Genomic DNA, 15,934 nt, shown 5'->3' with positions numbered 1-15,934 from the left:
GCTGGTAAGTGATAAATAACCCCATACTCTAACTGAAAACTAACCATCCAGTAGTCCATCGAGGCCTTCTAGCTAAGCAGCTAAGAAGTGAAGATTATTTCAGAGCTTAAAATAATTAATGCTGAGAGAGACACGTATAGTGGTAACAAGATATGAGGTACCTTAAGATGCTGCGAAGCTGGTAATGGAAAGAAGCTAGGGAATTTTTTTTCACCAAACTGTTTCACATTTGCTATTTAAGGGTTCTTTAATTAATAACCAGGTAGCTCAGCCATTTTATACAGGACAGTGGTATTATTCGACATACATTTTTCTCTGTTAAAGAATGGCAGACACTGTGACAGAAGGCAAATAATTAAAAGAAACTAACAGATGCCTCATACATGTGACTTCTAAGAATTGAAATTGGCAGGAAACAGTAAAGCCAACATAATTTATTATCAATTTAGAGGCCTGATACATGTAACAAATGAAAACTGCTGCTTATTTCCTTTTCTGGTATCTTTACTTGCAACCAAAAAGTTTACTTTAGCCCTTTACATGCCACTAAAATCATCAATGCATTTTAATCAGCCTTATTAATTCATTTTTAAATAATCTGTATACATTGCCAGCCATCCTGCAAAGATTTGGTGGCCATGTTGGATTAAAGGATCTGAACCTTAAAGCTTGTTTATCTTTTACTCTTTGTTTTCAGCAGTCAATAACAATAACTCCAAATATTTTATTTTTCAAGCTGTACAGTCTGCTAAAAGTCAATTTATAGAGAGCAGTATTCACTGTTTGTGAAAAATATATGAGAGTAAATTTGAAATAAAATTCTTTTTCTGATCATGTGTTTCATACAAGTTACGGCAGGATGTTCATTGCAGCCCACACCTCTTGACAGCCTAGCCCCATGCAGAGTTCAGTGATGTGTTGTATTGCAGGATATTGTTTTGGCGAATCTATAAATTAATTCAAAATTCTATGTGCCTTGTTAAAATAAATCTGTAGGACAACACGTACAACGAACCATCTAAGTGTAAGCAATTTGTTATTTATCAGCATGGCATGCAACCAGGTTCCTTTTCGGCTGAGATGAGGGGGGGGGGGGGGGGCATAGGACATGTACAGAAATCGACCTTAAGGTTACTATTGTTATATTAGTGGCTATTACATTTTAGCGCTTTTAGTGAGTTGGGCGAAAATCGCTTAATTTAGTACTTGCTAAAATTTGTATTGGTCAAATTTCAAGTACCTGCCCGGTACCCCCTTCCCACCCTAATGGAACACAAAAATGGATACTGGTAACTTTGTTCTTTTAGGCAATGCAATTTATATTCATTCAATGTCAAGATATGGTAGTCTTTTTCTTTTACTGAACATTTATTTTCATCTTAGCCATATATTCATCACCGGCCAGTAAAAGCTGGTTTACACGATATTACTATTTTTTGAAGTTTTTGGAAAAACCCTTAATATAGTCGCTAAATCTTGCTCAGAAAAAATCGTTAAAATCAATAGCTGCTAACAATAGTACTCTCTCAGTATTTCTTTGAATGTCTACCCCATAGCACTCAGTGGATGTTGACAAAGCAAAAAATTATCTGAGTGCAATGATACACCCCTGGAGAACTACAATTACCACAGTTGAACTAATATGTCCCTTTTTTGACAGACCATGTGTATGAAGAAAAAATAATTGTAAGGGACTGATGCATAATACTGTGTTTACAAATTAATGTAGTTTTTCCTTCAAAAGCAGAGCAAATTTATCATTCACATAACATGATAAGGCTTGCTACCTAATGAGCTACGAATGCCAGAGGAAATTTTGATTTAAGTTTAAGTCACGAGATAAATGTACTTGGGAACTTCGTTAACGAGAGTGTGACAACGAATATAAAATATTACTGGATACAAAAACTTGACGAACGTGCAAATAAATGATCGACCGAAAGACAAAGCAAGCCATTACTATAGATATCTCTAATTGTTTCGAAACGCATCAGTTTAATCTTGCTGAGTGAGACTAATTTGTAGCGGAAAATACAGCCTTATTAAGGGTGATTTATTACTTACCAACTATTTGATTGCATTGAAGATATGGAAGATAATTTCATATCCGCGGACTTTCAAAATAAGCTATTGTTCGGCATGCAAGTTTCTTGCTTCCTTGCATTGGCCATCCTTTCCGTTGCATTGTGTGTAAATGTGGATTCGAGCACTGGCCTCACTAGAAAAATTCCTTCCAGAAAGGAAAAAAAATTCGTATTCTCCTGATGTACATCCACAAGTTTGCATTACAACTCGGGAAACCAGCCCTTGTACACGTTCATCCGCCATTTTGAACTTAATTTAAACTTAATATAAAATTGCCAGGTTACCAAGGGAGTTTACACAAATTTAATTGAATTTCTCCAGCAAACCGCTATAAGTCGTTCTTTGCATTCACGACTTAAAAAGAGAGTTATTGTTCCAATTTTTGCATGGGCCAGGGAATGTGTTGGGGGATACATGTATGTTTAGAACCAAAAAGGCCTTTCAGAGTGAGTGTGTCAGCAAAACCTTTTTTTACCTACTGAAGACACTAATAGTGCTATCAAAAAGACCCGGCACATGGCGAGGCTTTGATGAATGTTTTGGGGTGTGAAACACCGGCTTAATTCAAGAGTTCCCTTCAAAATGATGTGTCTTTTGAGACTCTTATAATTATTTATCTCTGACAGGTGCTGTTGAAAGTACTGTGATTAAGTCCAGGAAAGCTTACATATTCTCCCTAAAACTTTTATCAGGGATGTAGCTAAGAAAACACTTAGCCGGTTCATCAACAAGCCCAGCTGGCTTTTCTGGCCTAAACAGCTCTAAAATTTTACTAAGTCTTTGTGTTCACGTAAAATTTCAGCTGAGTTTAAGTTCTATTTCTACATTTGCCTGGTACCACAACAAGACAATTTATGTTAAGTTAGGGCTTGAGCTTACTAGCTATTAAGAACGCCTTCGCGTTAATATCAACTATACTTGGAAATAGGCCAAAATGAAATTCCTTCAAACTCGGCCTGAATAAAGCCCTAGGGGCACTAGTTACAAAAATATCAGTTTAAGATCAATCGGTTAATTTTTGATTTTTTAACAATTTTTTTCTTCCCAAAGCCCGAAACCGGACAAAATCGAACACAAAAGTAGGGTCAATTCGGAGGCTTCTCCAATCGAAAATAAAATTTTTCATTGAAAACGAATTTCATATCGTATTTGTACCTCCATTCTACTATCTTTAGAAATAATTAGATCGCAATTTGATAAGAAGGCAAATATTTCACAAAATTTTGAAAGTCGCTATCTCAAGACAGCTAAAAATAGGCCAAAATTTACCATATTTTCAACTGCTTTAAAAGCCTCCTGGTACATCGTTTTGCCCAAAACGGCTTAATCAGCCTGAAAGAGCATGTTTTTAACTACAAATCTGTGAAATAAAATTTTTGGGTAATTAAAATCGCGAGCGCTGAGGCGGCGAAGTAAATGCAGCTATCTTCCTAAAAACCCGACCTTTGACCTTGCCGCAACGAAACCGCTAATAACGAGTTGTGACAATCTTTTCCTTATTTTGCGTAGGTTTCTTGTTTTATCGGTTGAAAACATGTATTACGTGATGAATGCAATCTTACTTGATGCATGAAACGCCCAAAAGTCACATATAGACTTCTGTCAGTTGGACAAAATAAAGCACTTCGTTTATAAATACGCATGCCGAAATTTAAACTTGAACGAATTCAATATTGAATTTGGTTTATGCGTTAAACTAGTTAAATCACGGCAATACCCACCTGAATATTCATATTCACAGCGGTGCCATATCCCTGGAATAACGTTGAAAGGGAGCTCAATCAAAACTTTGCAATGTTTGCGACTGATACTAATCGAATTAATGTTAAAATTGTCACGCGCTGATTGTTCATCAGAGGAAAACGAATGTATTGTTTCCACGGGCATCCCCAAAATAGTCACTTCCGTTACATGAGCGATAAAGTTTTTTTTTTTCATTATAGGCTGTCTTAAGGATAAACAATATAAAACCTCACTTACAAATTATTTTCTTATTAAGGGACCGTTTTTTTTTATCTAAAGTAAATTAATTTGAAATTGGTTTACGCTGGAATTTACACAGAATTATTGACAGGTGTCACCAGTTTTCCGATAAATGTTCATTTCAGTATCGAAACTTGCGAGAAAAAGAAATCTTCTTTTAGTTTTCTTATTGAACTGTGTTTGCATTTGTTGACATAAGAGAAAAAAAAAGGCGAAAAGTTTAAAGTAAGTAAGTAAGTACGTTTACTCGAAAAAATTATTGTGTGCGCTCGTTGGCTTGCTGTGGATACGCAAAACATGTTGGCGGTGATTGTGGTTCGAGTACAGAACGACAAGCGAACGATCATGATGAGTGTGTACGACTAGCTGAATGCTGTAAAGATATCAAAGGCCACCTAAAAACTTGCTGTGTTTCTGATTCGTCATTAAATTCAGAGGCAACACTTTTGCTGGCTAGGGCGGGTAAGTGAAACTCAAGTTAATGCAGTTTTTGCATTGTTTACATAATCAATTTTATTTTATTTTGTCTCTGGACATTTTGTTTTCATCCCTGTTAAAGGTATATTTGATGAAGACGAGTCGAATTTAAATCTAACAATTTGCCCAAGACACCGCGAGGCATTTGGGCTAAGGTGGCGAAAAAACAGAAAAACCTGCTCAATTCCGACTTCATGGGCAGCGCATAGAAAACCTAATGTAAAGGGGGAGCAAGGGATAACACTTGGGCAGTCCCGTCGCCTTTACAAAGTCAGCACAGTCATAATCCCTGTTGGTTCAAGTAAGTTTTTAAAACTTCTTGTGAGAAATGTTTCGACCTTCACTTTACCCTCACCCGTTGTTTGATAGCCTGTTCCAGGCGTTCGGTTAGTTGGGAAACGGCAAGCGAAAAAATGGGGAGGGGGTCTAAGGCGAGGGGGCGCTCGCTCTCCTCCCCCCCTCCCCTTATTTGTTTTTTTTCGCTCGCCGTTTTTCGCGTTTCCCAACTAACCGAACGCCTGGAACAGGCTAGTTGTTTGATTGAACGCAAATATCCTTTGGTCTCGTCACGCCTTCCTTCCCACATTGGGGAGAAAAGATTGCGTGACGAACTTAAGGATTCAACGAAGGGGCTTTCATTTATTAGTGCTTTGACATGCTTTGAAGAGAAAAGTGAGAAAAATGTCACGTCCCCCATTTTATTTATTGTTTTGATGTAGTATTTTCCCAATAGTGTGTTGTCATGCCCCCCCCCCCCCTCCCCGGGTTAAGCTTCCCAGATAACATAAACCCACATATACACACACACACTTTCGCTACTCTCCTAAGGCGAGGGGGCGCTCGCTCTCCTCCCCGCCCCCCTCCCCTTATTTGTTTTTTTTCGCTCGCCGTTTTTCGCGCTTCCCAACTAACCGAACGCCTGGAACAGGCTAGTTGTTTGATTGAACGCAAATATCCTTTGGTCTCGTCACGCCTTCCTTCCCACATTGGGGAGAAAAGATTGCGTGACGAACTTAAGGATTCAACGAAGGGGCTTTCATTTATTAGTGCTTTGACATGCTTTGAAGAGAAAAGTGAGAAAAATGTCACGTCCCCCATTTTATTTATTGTTTTGATGTAGTATTTTCCCAATAGTGTGTTGTCATGCCCCCCCCCCCCCCCTCCCCGGGTTAAGCTTCCCAGATAACATAAACCCACATATACACACACACACTTTCGCTACTCTCCTCTGTGTACCATTAAAGGAAAGCGTTTTGTTTTTAAATGCTTGAAAAGGTTCTCCGATGTGGGTGGGGCGGGGCGCGGTGGATGGAGTGTAATTTTTGTATCGACTCGATTATGGAAAGTCTATTTTACACTGTATGAAACGTGTGAAATGGGTAGAATTGTAAATTAGAATTTTAGGTGGCCTTTGATATCTTTACAGCATTCAGCTAGTCGTACACACTCATCATGATCGTTCGCTTGTCGTTCTGTACTCGAACCACAATCACCGCCAACATGTTTTGCGTATCCACAGCAAGCCAACGAGCGCACACAATAATTTTTTCGAGTAAACGTACTTACTTACTTACTTTAAACTTTTCGCCTTTTTTTCTCTTATATCAACAAATGCAATCACAGTTCAATAAAAACTAAAAGAAGATTTCTTTTTCTCGCAAATTTCGATACTGAAATGAACATTTATCGGAAAACTGGTGACACCTGTCAATAATTCTGTGTAAATTCCAGCGTAAACCAATTTTAAATTAATTTACTTTAGATAAAAAAAAACGGTCCCTTAATAAGAAAATAATTTGTAAGTGAGGTTTTATATTGTTTATCCTTAAGACAGCCTATAATGAAAAAAAAAAAACTTTATCGCTCATGTAACGGAAGTGACTATTTTGGGGTTGCCCGTGGAAACAATACATTCGTTTTCCTCTGATGAACAATCAGCGCGTGACAATTTTAACATTAATTCGATTAGTATCAGTCGCAAACATTGCAAAGTTTTGATTGAGCTCCCTTTCAACGTTATTCCAGGGATATCGCACCGTTGTGAATATGAATATTCAGGTGGGTATTGCCGTGATTTAACTAGTTTAACGCATAAATCAAATTCAATATTGAATTCGTTCAAGTTTAAATTTCGGCATGCGTATTTATAAACGAAGTGCTTTATTTTGTCCAACTGACAGAAGTCTATATGTGACTTTTGGGCGTTTCATGCATCAAGTAAGATTGCATTCATCACGTAATACATGTTTTCAACCGATAAAACAAGAAACCTACGCAAAATAAGGAAAAGATTGTCACAACTCGTTATTAGCGGTTTCGTTGCGGCAAGGTCAAAGGTCGGGTTTTTAGGAAGATAGCTGCATTTACTTCGCCGCCTCAGCGCTCGCGATTTTAATTACCCAAAAATTTTATTTCACAGATTTGTAGTTAAAAACATGCTCTTTCAGGCTGATTAAGCCGTTTTGGGCAAAACGATGTACCAGGAGGCTTTTAAAGCAGTTGAAAATATGGTAAATTTTGGCCTATTTTTAGCTGTCTTGAGGTAGCGACTTTCAAAATTTTGTGAAATATTTGCCTTCTTATCAAATTGCGATCTAATTATTTCTAAAGATAGTAGAATGGAGGTAAAAATACGATATGAAATTCGTTTTCAATGAAAAATTTTATTTTCGATTGGAGAAGCCTCCGAATTGACCCTACTTTTGTGTTCGATTTTGTTCGGTTTCGGGCTTTGGGAAGAAAAAAATTGTTAAAAAATCAAAAATTAACCGATTGATCTTAAACTGATATTTTTGTAACTAGTGCCCCTAGGGCTTTATTCAGGCCGAGTTTGAAGGAATTTCATTTTGGCCTATTTCCAAGTGTAGTTGATATTAACGCGAAGGCGTTCTTAAGGTTTAATTAAGGTATTAACAAAAGGAATTCAAACACAACAGGTCAATTTGCACTTCTCCCACAAAATCATTACAAGTATTCCGGTATTTTGTCGGGTCAGGTAGCAGATCTTGTTGGTTCTTTGCCCTCATACCCCTCCTCCACGGTGGGGGAGGGGTGCATTGTATGGACAACGAAAACATTTTACTTGAACAATAAAAACATTTTATGTACATGATTGTGCTGTTACATATAAATTGTGTATATTAAATTCCTCAATTGAACGAGGATTTTAGGGAAATATACAATGTAAACTTACCAAGGGGTTAAAACGCATACCATTTTTCACACCCAAAAGTTTTACACTTGAGAAACAAGTTTCATGCACTAATGTGTCATGGAGCTTCTTTAATATCTATCTAAAGAAAGGTATAAGCTGACACTTATGTAATTGTGGTGGTTCGGGCCCAAGTAGACCAAAAGGCTTAGGCATAAAACAACAACAACATTTATTCCTGCTACCATTTCTCCGACCACATGCTATCTTTTATGCATCCCATAATACACAAGGGATCATGTGACTGACATGTTACTTCCGGTTACAATAGAAACACTACATCTCCCCCTAAGTTATTACAAATGTTAGTACTGGAAGAACTAAAATGAACAGTATTTCAAATCTAATTAAAAGTCCTGAAAACAAACAAACAGTCTCTGTTAATGTCTCTTGCACATCATAAACTTAAGTGCATACGTAGTCTTTTAAATAGGCGGGTGGTTGTCTAGAGCGCGCAGGTCGCAAAACAACTGAATCGCCCGGCAAAGGGTTGGGTGGAGTCTCTTGCACCTCTAGTGCTGGCTGGCTTGCGATTGTCACTGGATGCGTAAGTTCCACCTGGTCTGGCTCTTGGGGTGGTTGTGTTGGCTGCACTTGGTGTTCCTTTCCAGTGGTTTCAGGTGCAACAAATTTCTTCATGTGTGCTATGTTCCGCATTTTATTGTTCCCATTGATATCTTCCAGTATGACAGCATTTCCATCTTTGTGAACGACTTTGTATGGCTCAGGCTCATAATTGGGTGACAGTTTGTTCTCTCGAGCCTGTTTCAGTAGGACTTGATCACCCTCTTCAATGTCGCTAAATTTGGCAGCGCGTGTTTTGTCTGCATACTCCTTCTGTCTGAGTTTAGCTCGAGCATCCCTCTCTTTTAAGAGCAGCTGCCACTGTGCTTCTGTAGCTCGATCATTGGGGATTTGAACTTTAGGAAGTTTGTCACGCAGCTTCCTCCCCATCAGTAGTTCTGCAGGCGATATCCCAGTAACAGTATGAGGGGTAACTCTGTACTGGAATAGAAAGTCTGCGAGTGCTTTTCGCCAATCTTTACCCTCTAGGCGTGCGATTCTCACGATTTTCAGTAAGGTCTCATTGCAACGCTCTACCTCTCCATTGCTTTGGGGCCAATAAGGCACGCCCTTTTTGTGTTCAATTGCTAGATATTCTAGGAATCCCTCAAATTCCTTGGATGCAAATGGAGGTCCGTTATCACTACGGACAGTCTCTGGTAGGCCATGTGTTCTAAAAATAGCCTCCATGGACTTGATTACGTGTTGTGCATCTGTTTTCTTGAGAAGGATAGCTTCGATCCAGCGAGAATAGTAGTCTACAACTACCAAGAGGTGATCTCCACTTGTAATCTCGAGAAGATCAACTGAGATTTCTTGCCATGGGGAATCTGGTAGTCTGGTTGATCTCACCGGCTCTGGTTTGGATCGAGGTCCGACAAGCTGGCAGGGGTGACATGTTCGTACTACTTGTTCTACTTGCTTGTCCATTCGCGGCCACCATACTTTCTCTCGCAACCTGGCTTTAGTTCGGACCATACCCTGGTGTCCTTCGTGAGCTAACATTATGGTGCGCTTTTGAAGGCTCTGTGGGATGATGATGCGGCTTCCTCTCATCACCACCTGTCCTATCACCCACAGTTCGTCTTTAACTGCTTTGTAAATTGTGCCTTGTAACTGGCTCCAATCATCTGACATTATAGCCTGACGTAACATCTTTAGCGTTGGGTCTTTTTCAGAAGCTATTTCAACTTCCTTCGGTACTAATGCAGCTGGTACAGCTTCGCTCACTACGCTGTACGCAAACTCTTCTGTAGCTTGAGTTTCGCAATCATGGGTAGTACCCACTGGTAGGCGGCTGAGGACATCTGCAGCATTGTCCTTGCCCCGTATATGTGTCAACTTGTATTGGAACTGCTGTAAGTAGAGAAGCCATCTTTCTATTCGCGCAGATGGGGGCTTTGACTTTGCTCCAAGTACAATGAGAAGAGGCTTGTGATCAGTGCAGATTTCAAAGCTAATGCCGTACAGGTACAAGTAGAACTTTTCACAAGCCCACCTTACGGCCAGAGCTTCTCTTTCAAATTGGGAGTACCTCATTTCAACCTTACTCAGCTTTCTGCTAGCATAATAAATTGGCCTGTAGCTTCCATCTTCTTGCTCCTGTTCCAGAATTGCTCCAACTCCCACGGGTGAAGCGTCGGTTGTCAGACGAGTTTCTGCGCCCTGTCTGAAATATGCCATCACTGGTGCATGAGTCAGCCGGTCCTTTATCTCTTGGAGTGATTTTGCTTCCCTTACTCCCCACTTCCACTTTACGTCTTTCGTGGTAAGGTCCCACAATGGACTCGATATTGTTGCAAAGTTAGGAATGAACTTTGAACAGAACTGCACAGAGCCGAGAAAACTTCTTACTTCTGATGGGTTCTGGGGTGTTGGTGCCTCAACAATAGCTTTGACGCGTTCACTAGACACTTTCAGCCCTTCCCCAGAGAGCACGTCACCCATGTAGATCATGCTGCCAACGCCAATTTCACATTTATCATAGTTAAGTGTAAGCCCACTGTCCTCTAGCTTGCGCATGACCCTCTCTAAGTTTTCACCATGTTCTTCATTATTTGCGCCAACAACCCGCAGGTCATCGTGGAGGTTGTATGCCCCTGGGCAATCTTGGATGATCTGCCAAACAATTTGCTGGAATTTTTCTGTGGCCATGTTTACACCGAAAAGCAGGCGCTTGTATCTGTAAAGGCCATTAGGGGCAGCAAAGGTTGTAATGTCCCTTGAGTCTGGGTGTAACTCAATTTGGTGGAAAGCCATATTTAAATCCAATTTAGAGAAAACTTTGGCGTTTGAGACTTCTTGGAGTGTTTCCTCTACGGTGGGGACTGGGTGTTTCTCCCGCACAATGGCCTGGTTCGCTTGTCTCATATCTAGACAGATTCTAATGTCCCCGTTAGGTTTCTCGACCACTACCAAGGGGTTGACCCAGCTGGTAGGTCCCTCTACTTTTTCGATAACATCAAGCTTCAGTAACTCTTCCAATTTCTCCGTGACTTTTTCTCGTCTACTAAAAGGGATTCTTCGTGGGGGTTGAGCCACTGGCTGCACTTTCTCATCAACGTGTAACTTGAGCTGGTACCCCTTGAGCTTCCCCAGGCCCTGGAAGACTTTGGGAAACTTCGCCCTAAGGGAGGCCTTTTTATCTGCTTGTTTTGAATTGTTACTAACACCATCAGATTCAACATCACAGTTGTTAACAGGGATACCAACCCTTAAAACACCAAGCAATTAGTAGTAATGTACTACACTCTGAGGCAAAAAATTTTTTGCCTTAGAGATTTAGTACATAACTACTATCAGCACTGGATTCCAAAAACTGAAGCCAAATCTGAAACCAAAACTGAAGCCAAATCTGAAACCAAAACTGAAGCCAAATCTGAAAAACTAAATCTGAAAAACTAAATCTGAAGCCAAAGTGAAAAACCTAAACTGAAATCAAATCTCAGAATCAACCCTAGGTCAACCCAAGGTCAAAAAATGGAAACCAAACCTTGAAGCCAAATCTATAAACTAAACCTTGATTAAATGATAAAAATAATCTTTGATTATTTTTGACAATATTTAAAAAAAACTTCTTATACTCTTTTTTAAAAATCTTGCATCTTAGTGCGTTTAATTATTCCTTTTATCAATGGATTCTAGTGCGTTTAAAATGAACGTCTTATATTACATTTTCAATATAATATTTTTGTATTTTTATCAGATTTTTGAACATGTTTTTATGTAGGATCATATTTGATATAATACCGAGCTCAGTACAAATGTTAACTAATCTATTTGATTGTTCCTTTTCACTTAATTGTAAGAAAAGTGTATTGTCTTTAATGCAATGTTTTTCTATGATATTCATCATCTCAACGAATTTTTCTTTGATGTAATTTGATGTCATTATAATATTTATTATACATTATTTTTTATATCTCTTTTATAGTGCGTTTAAAACAAACCTCGTTGACATAATGAAAATCAAAACCTAGGATAAACAGATGAGTTTGTCTTTAATATCCATAAGGATATGTTTCTATACCCCATAAAAGCGCTGATCCTAATACCTATGATCTATTGTCAGTATCCATGTTATGGATAATGCTATTGTTTATATGTTTTTGTGTCAAAAGATGTCTCCATTTACCTGCCAATCTGTAGTCATATCCATCACATATATCACATACCCATGATTTATACCGCATGTAACGAGTCTTGCTTCTCCTAATAGCATCCTGTCTATCTTTTTCACAAAAATATCTTTGAAATCTAACCATTTATACAAATACTTTATATATTTTTATTTTCTTATGTGATTTTATATAGTGCGTTTAAATTTGTTGTAAATCCTTGAATGAAATCCAACTGTTAAAGTCATCACTGTATCCCTTCCATTTGACAAGAGCCTGTTTCTTTTTGTAGTCTCTACGGATCACTTTATCAATTCTGAATACATCCTGTTTTGCTTTTAATAATTCAGGTTCATAAAAGCTACCTTGTATTTCTTCATCTCTGAGATCTTTCAGTTTGTAAGTGATGGGATTAGTGTATTGTATTTTATTTATTTTAAATATTTCTTCACTCCAATTCGGTGTATAACCCTTATCGAAAACAATTCGTTTATACTTAGATATTCTGACTCTGTCACCAACCTTAAATTTTGGTTTAGCTGATAATGGCTCCATATTTCCGTATAGGTTAAGATATACAATTCCTTGATTCTTTTCCTTTGAAGCTTCTGTTGGTGTCATCTTTATTGAACTGTGTTTTGTATTATTGTATTCTTTCACCAGTTTGGGTAGCATATCTAAATACTGTGTGTTACCTTGAACAGTGAACTGTTTGTACATTTTATTTTTCAAAGTTCTATTAAATCTCTCAATAACAACAGCTTTACCTTCATTAAAAGTGGAATACATCTTAATATCATTTTGCTTTAGCCATTCCTTGAATGTTTTGTTATAAAATTCAGATCCCTTATCGACCCAGAGATATTCAGGTTTACGCTTGTCATTAATGACAATATTGTTGAAAGCGTTAGTTATTGATGCACCTTTCTTATCTTTCAATTGTATAGCCCAAGCGAATTTACTGAATACGTCAATTATAGTCAATAGATATTTATAACCTTTATTCCATTTTGAAAGTTTATCCATAAAAACTAAATCAGCGGACCATATGTCGTCAATTCCATTTGATATTACTCTTCTAGTTTTAAATTTTCGTCTGATTGGTTTATGTAACTCATCGGCTAATTGTTGAGACCAATCATTTTTACTCAACGCCGTTTTCCGTTTTTTGGCTTTTTAACACCCATACCTATTTTAGCCTTGGTTGCAATGGTATTACGAGCAATAGCATGACCCCATTGTCTGTCCTTCCATGGGATAGCATCAAGGGCTTTTACCATCTTTTTATCAGCTTCGTTTTTGCATTTTACCTGATCTTTTGATGGTTTGTCAGCACATACAGAATAATCTACATCATGCTGCATGCTAACAGCGTCTGTTTTGCCAGTTGGTTGCTCATATATTTTTAGTATTTTACCTGTTTTTGGATCCCATTTTACCTGTTTTTCAAGAGGATTTCCAGGTCCGGTATATTTATGCCATGGAATAACAAAACCCTTTTTGGGTGCTACTTTCAGAATAGCTTTATGGATATCGATACCTTTTCCCTTTCTGTAGTAATCAACATTGTCTTTCACTCCTTTGAAAGCTTGCCCAGCTAAAAGTCTAGCCATAGCACCAAAACTTGGTGCTGGGGTAACAAAATTTGAAGCCATGTATGCTATTTTATCAGTTGTAGATGGTCCTTTATAACGAGCAAGAGCTCCACCACTTTGACTTTTGACAAATTTAGTTTTAGTGATTCCACATTCAACACATTTACATTTAAGCATTAAACGTCCATTTTTAGCCATTACAAATTGTTCAGACTCTGGTATACACTCAGTCTGTTTCTTCTGTTTTACACAATATGATTTAACCATTATATATATATTGATTAGATATTAATCACAGTATTTATTCCTCCATTTTCCTGCTTTTTTATCCCAAACGGTTCCAGAGCATGACGGCTCTTGATGCTCACTTGGAGATGTCCAGAATTTCTTTGAGAATAATCCGTTTTTCGTGTTGAAGGCACCTTTTGCGATATCTCCACTCCAGTATTTATCAAACAATTTTTTATCACCTCCAGTAGCACCTATAATGAAGGATGCAATATCTTGAGCCTGTTGAAACATCGGAATCTTATCGCCGATCTTTTTGTTGATGGTTTGACCAACTCCCCGACCTTGTGTCTTTTTTTTATTGCTTACAAAACGGGTTTTAACGCTTTTACATTCAGAGCAAATGCATCTCATCATAAGTCGCCCATTTTTGGTTTGAACATATTTTTCACTTTCTGGTACGCATTCTGTCTGTTTTTTCTGCTTTACGCAATACGATTTAACCATTATATATATAAGTTATATATTTCTGAAATAATGTTGAATGAATTTCTCATTCTTCATTGTGTCATATATGTCAAACACTTCCAACAAATTAGAATACATATTCCCATGGTTCATCTCATTCAAAAAGTATAAACAGAAGTATCCGCATGTGGTTGTATTTATATTCTGTATCTGATTGTTTTGATGTAGCAATGTTAAATTCTTCTTTTTTGCGTGATCGACTATTTCTTGAAATGGAGGCATACCAAAACTATCAAAATAATTGATTACCTTATCTTTTACATAAGTTGCAACCCAATGACTACCACTCAGATATGACGGTTGGAGATTGTAAATGAATATTCCTAATTTGTGATTATGTGGCACAGTCTCGTCTCTCATTAGTACATCTTTTATCGGTATATTCAAATATAAACACCAGTTTATTAAATCAAAATTACTCATTGGTATATTCTTATGGAATGTTGGCTTTCTTACTTTCTTTTCGGTTTTAAGATCTTTTTTTTTGGAAGCACCAATCCACCTGTTCTAAGAAATTTATCATATTCATCCCAAGAACCAATGAATGGTGGCGGTGTGTAAGCTAATACATCTTTCTTACTTGGTAGTCTAATATTTCCCCCATCCTTCTTTGAAGTGTTATCAGTTGTTGATTTGTTAGTTGTTGACCTTCCTGATCTTGTTTTCGTTTTCGGAGCACTAATTCCAATCATTGGAAAACCAATACGCGGTGCTCCATAACCGACCCTAATAACCTTTCGAATTTGTGTCTTCGAGATTTTTAAATCAGATCCAACACCGGATCTCTTAGCCTTATTCAATTTATTGATTTGACGTTTAGTTAACATTAAACTATCATTGCCAGTCATATCTGAATTGCTTAATCGAATAGTTATTTCACTTTTATTTCTATAAGCAGTCAAAAGCTTCCTTCGCTGTCCTTCTGATAGATTCACTTTATGAGAGTAATAAGTTGTCATTACTTGTATATATACTACGTTATATAATTTCTTGTTTATAAAACGTATACAAAATAAAATGGTTTATACATAATATTCAATTGATTGATTTATACAATAACCAGCTCATTCCCCACCTTGTCAATGACGATTGTCTCATCATAAAGAACGATGGCATGGACGTTGAAAGGACTATCTCCCGCACTATTAGCGTTTAGTTTATATCTGAAGATCAACTGCTTTGGGTCTCTAGTTACTCGCTCTGCTTGATATGATAAATCAAAAAAGATAATAGGATAGAGAGAGTTGTAATTTGCCAAGTTGAGTTGTGTACCGCTGTTGTAATCATTCTTTCTCATACCATAAGACATCAAATCATTGAAGATCCTAACTTTGGACTCACTATCATATTCGGTCTCAGGATAAAACACTCCGTTGCCGTATTCCAATCGGCATGTTGTCAAATAACTACCATTCCCACGGTCAAGATTGATATTGAAGGTATCAAATTCATAGGGATTTTCATCTGCATTGTTTGATTTAGCTCGTTGTAGATATACAAAGATAGCCTTAACATTATCAATACTGGATGAGATCTGGAAGAATCCACTGCTATTCGTTGGTGCGGAAACCTCATACATTTCGCGCATATACTTCCAAGTGTTCTTTACCAAGAAGGAACTAACAAACTTATCATATAGGCTGTCC

At 37.7% G+C, this 15,934-nt stretch overlaps 1 long non-coding RNA gene across 1 annotated transcript in view; it reads right to left on the bottom strand.

Moving 5' to 3' along the window:
- Positions 1 to 15,934, bottom strand: part of LOC144664833 (uncharacterized) — a 34,694-nt gene that overhangs the window by 1,165 nt on the left and 17,595 nt on the right. The gene's annotated exons all lie outside the window — the stretch shown is intronic.

Source organism: Oculina patagonica, chromosome 9 (genome assembly GCF_052425735.1).
Source record: "Oculina patagonica isolate OP01 chromosome 9, crgOcupat, whole genome shotgun sequence".
Lineage (NCBI taxonomy): Eukaryota > Metazoa > Cnidaria > Anthozoa > Scleractinia > Oculinidae > Oculina > Oculina patagonica.
The sequence above is the reverse complement of the archived record's forward strand: the minus strand, read 5'-3'. Positions and strand labels throughout refer to the sequence as shown.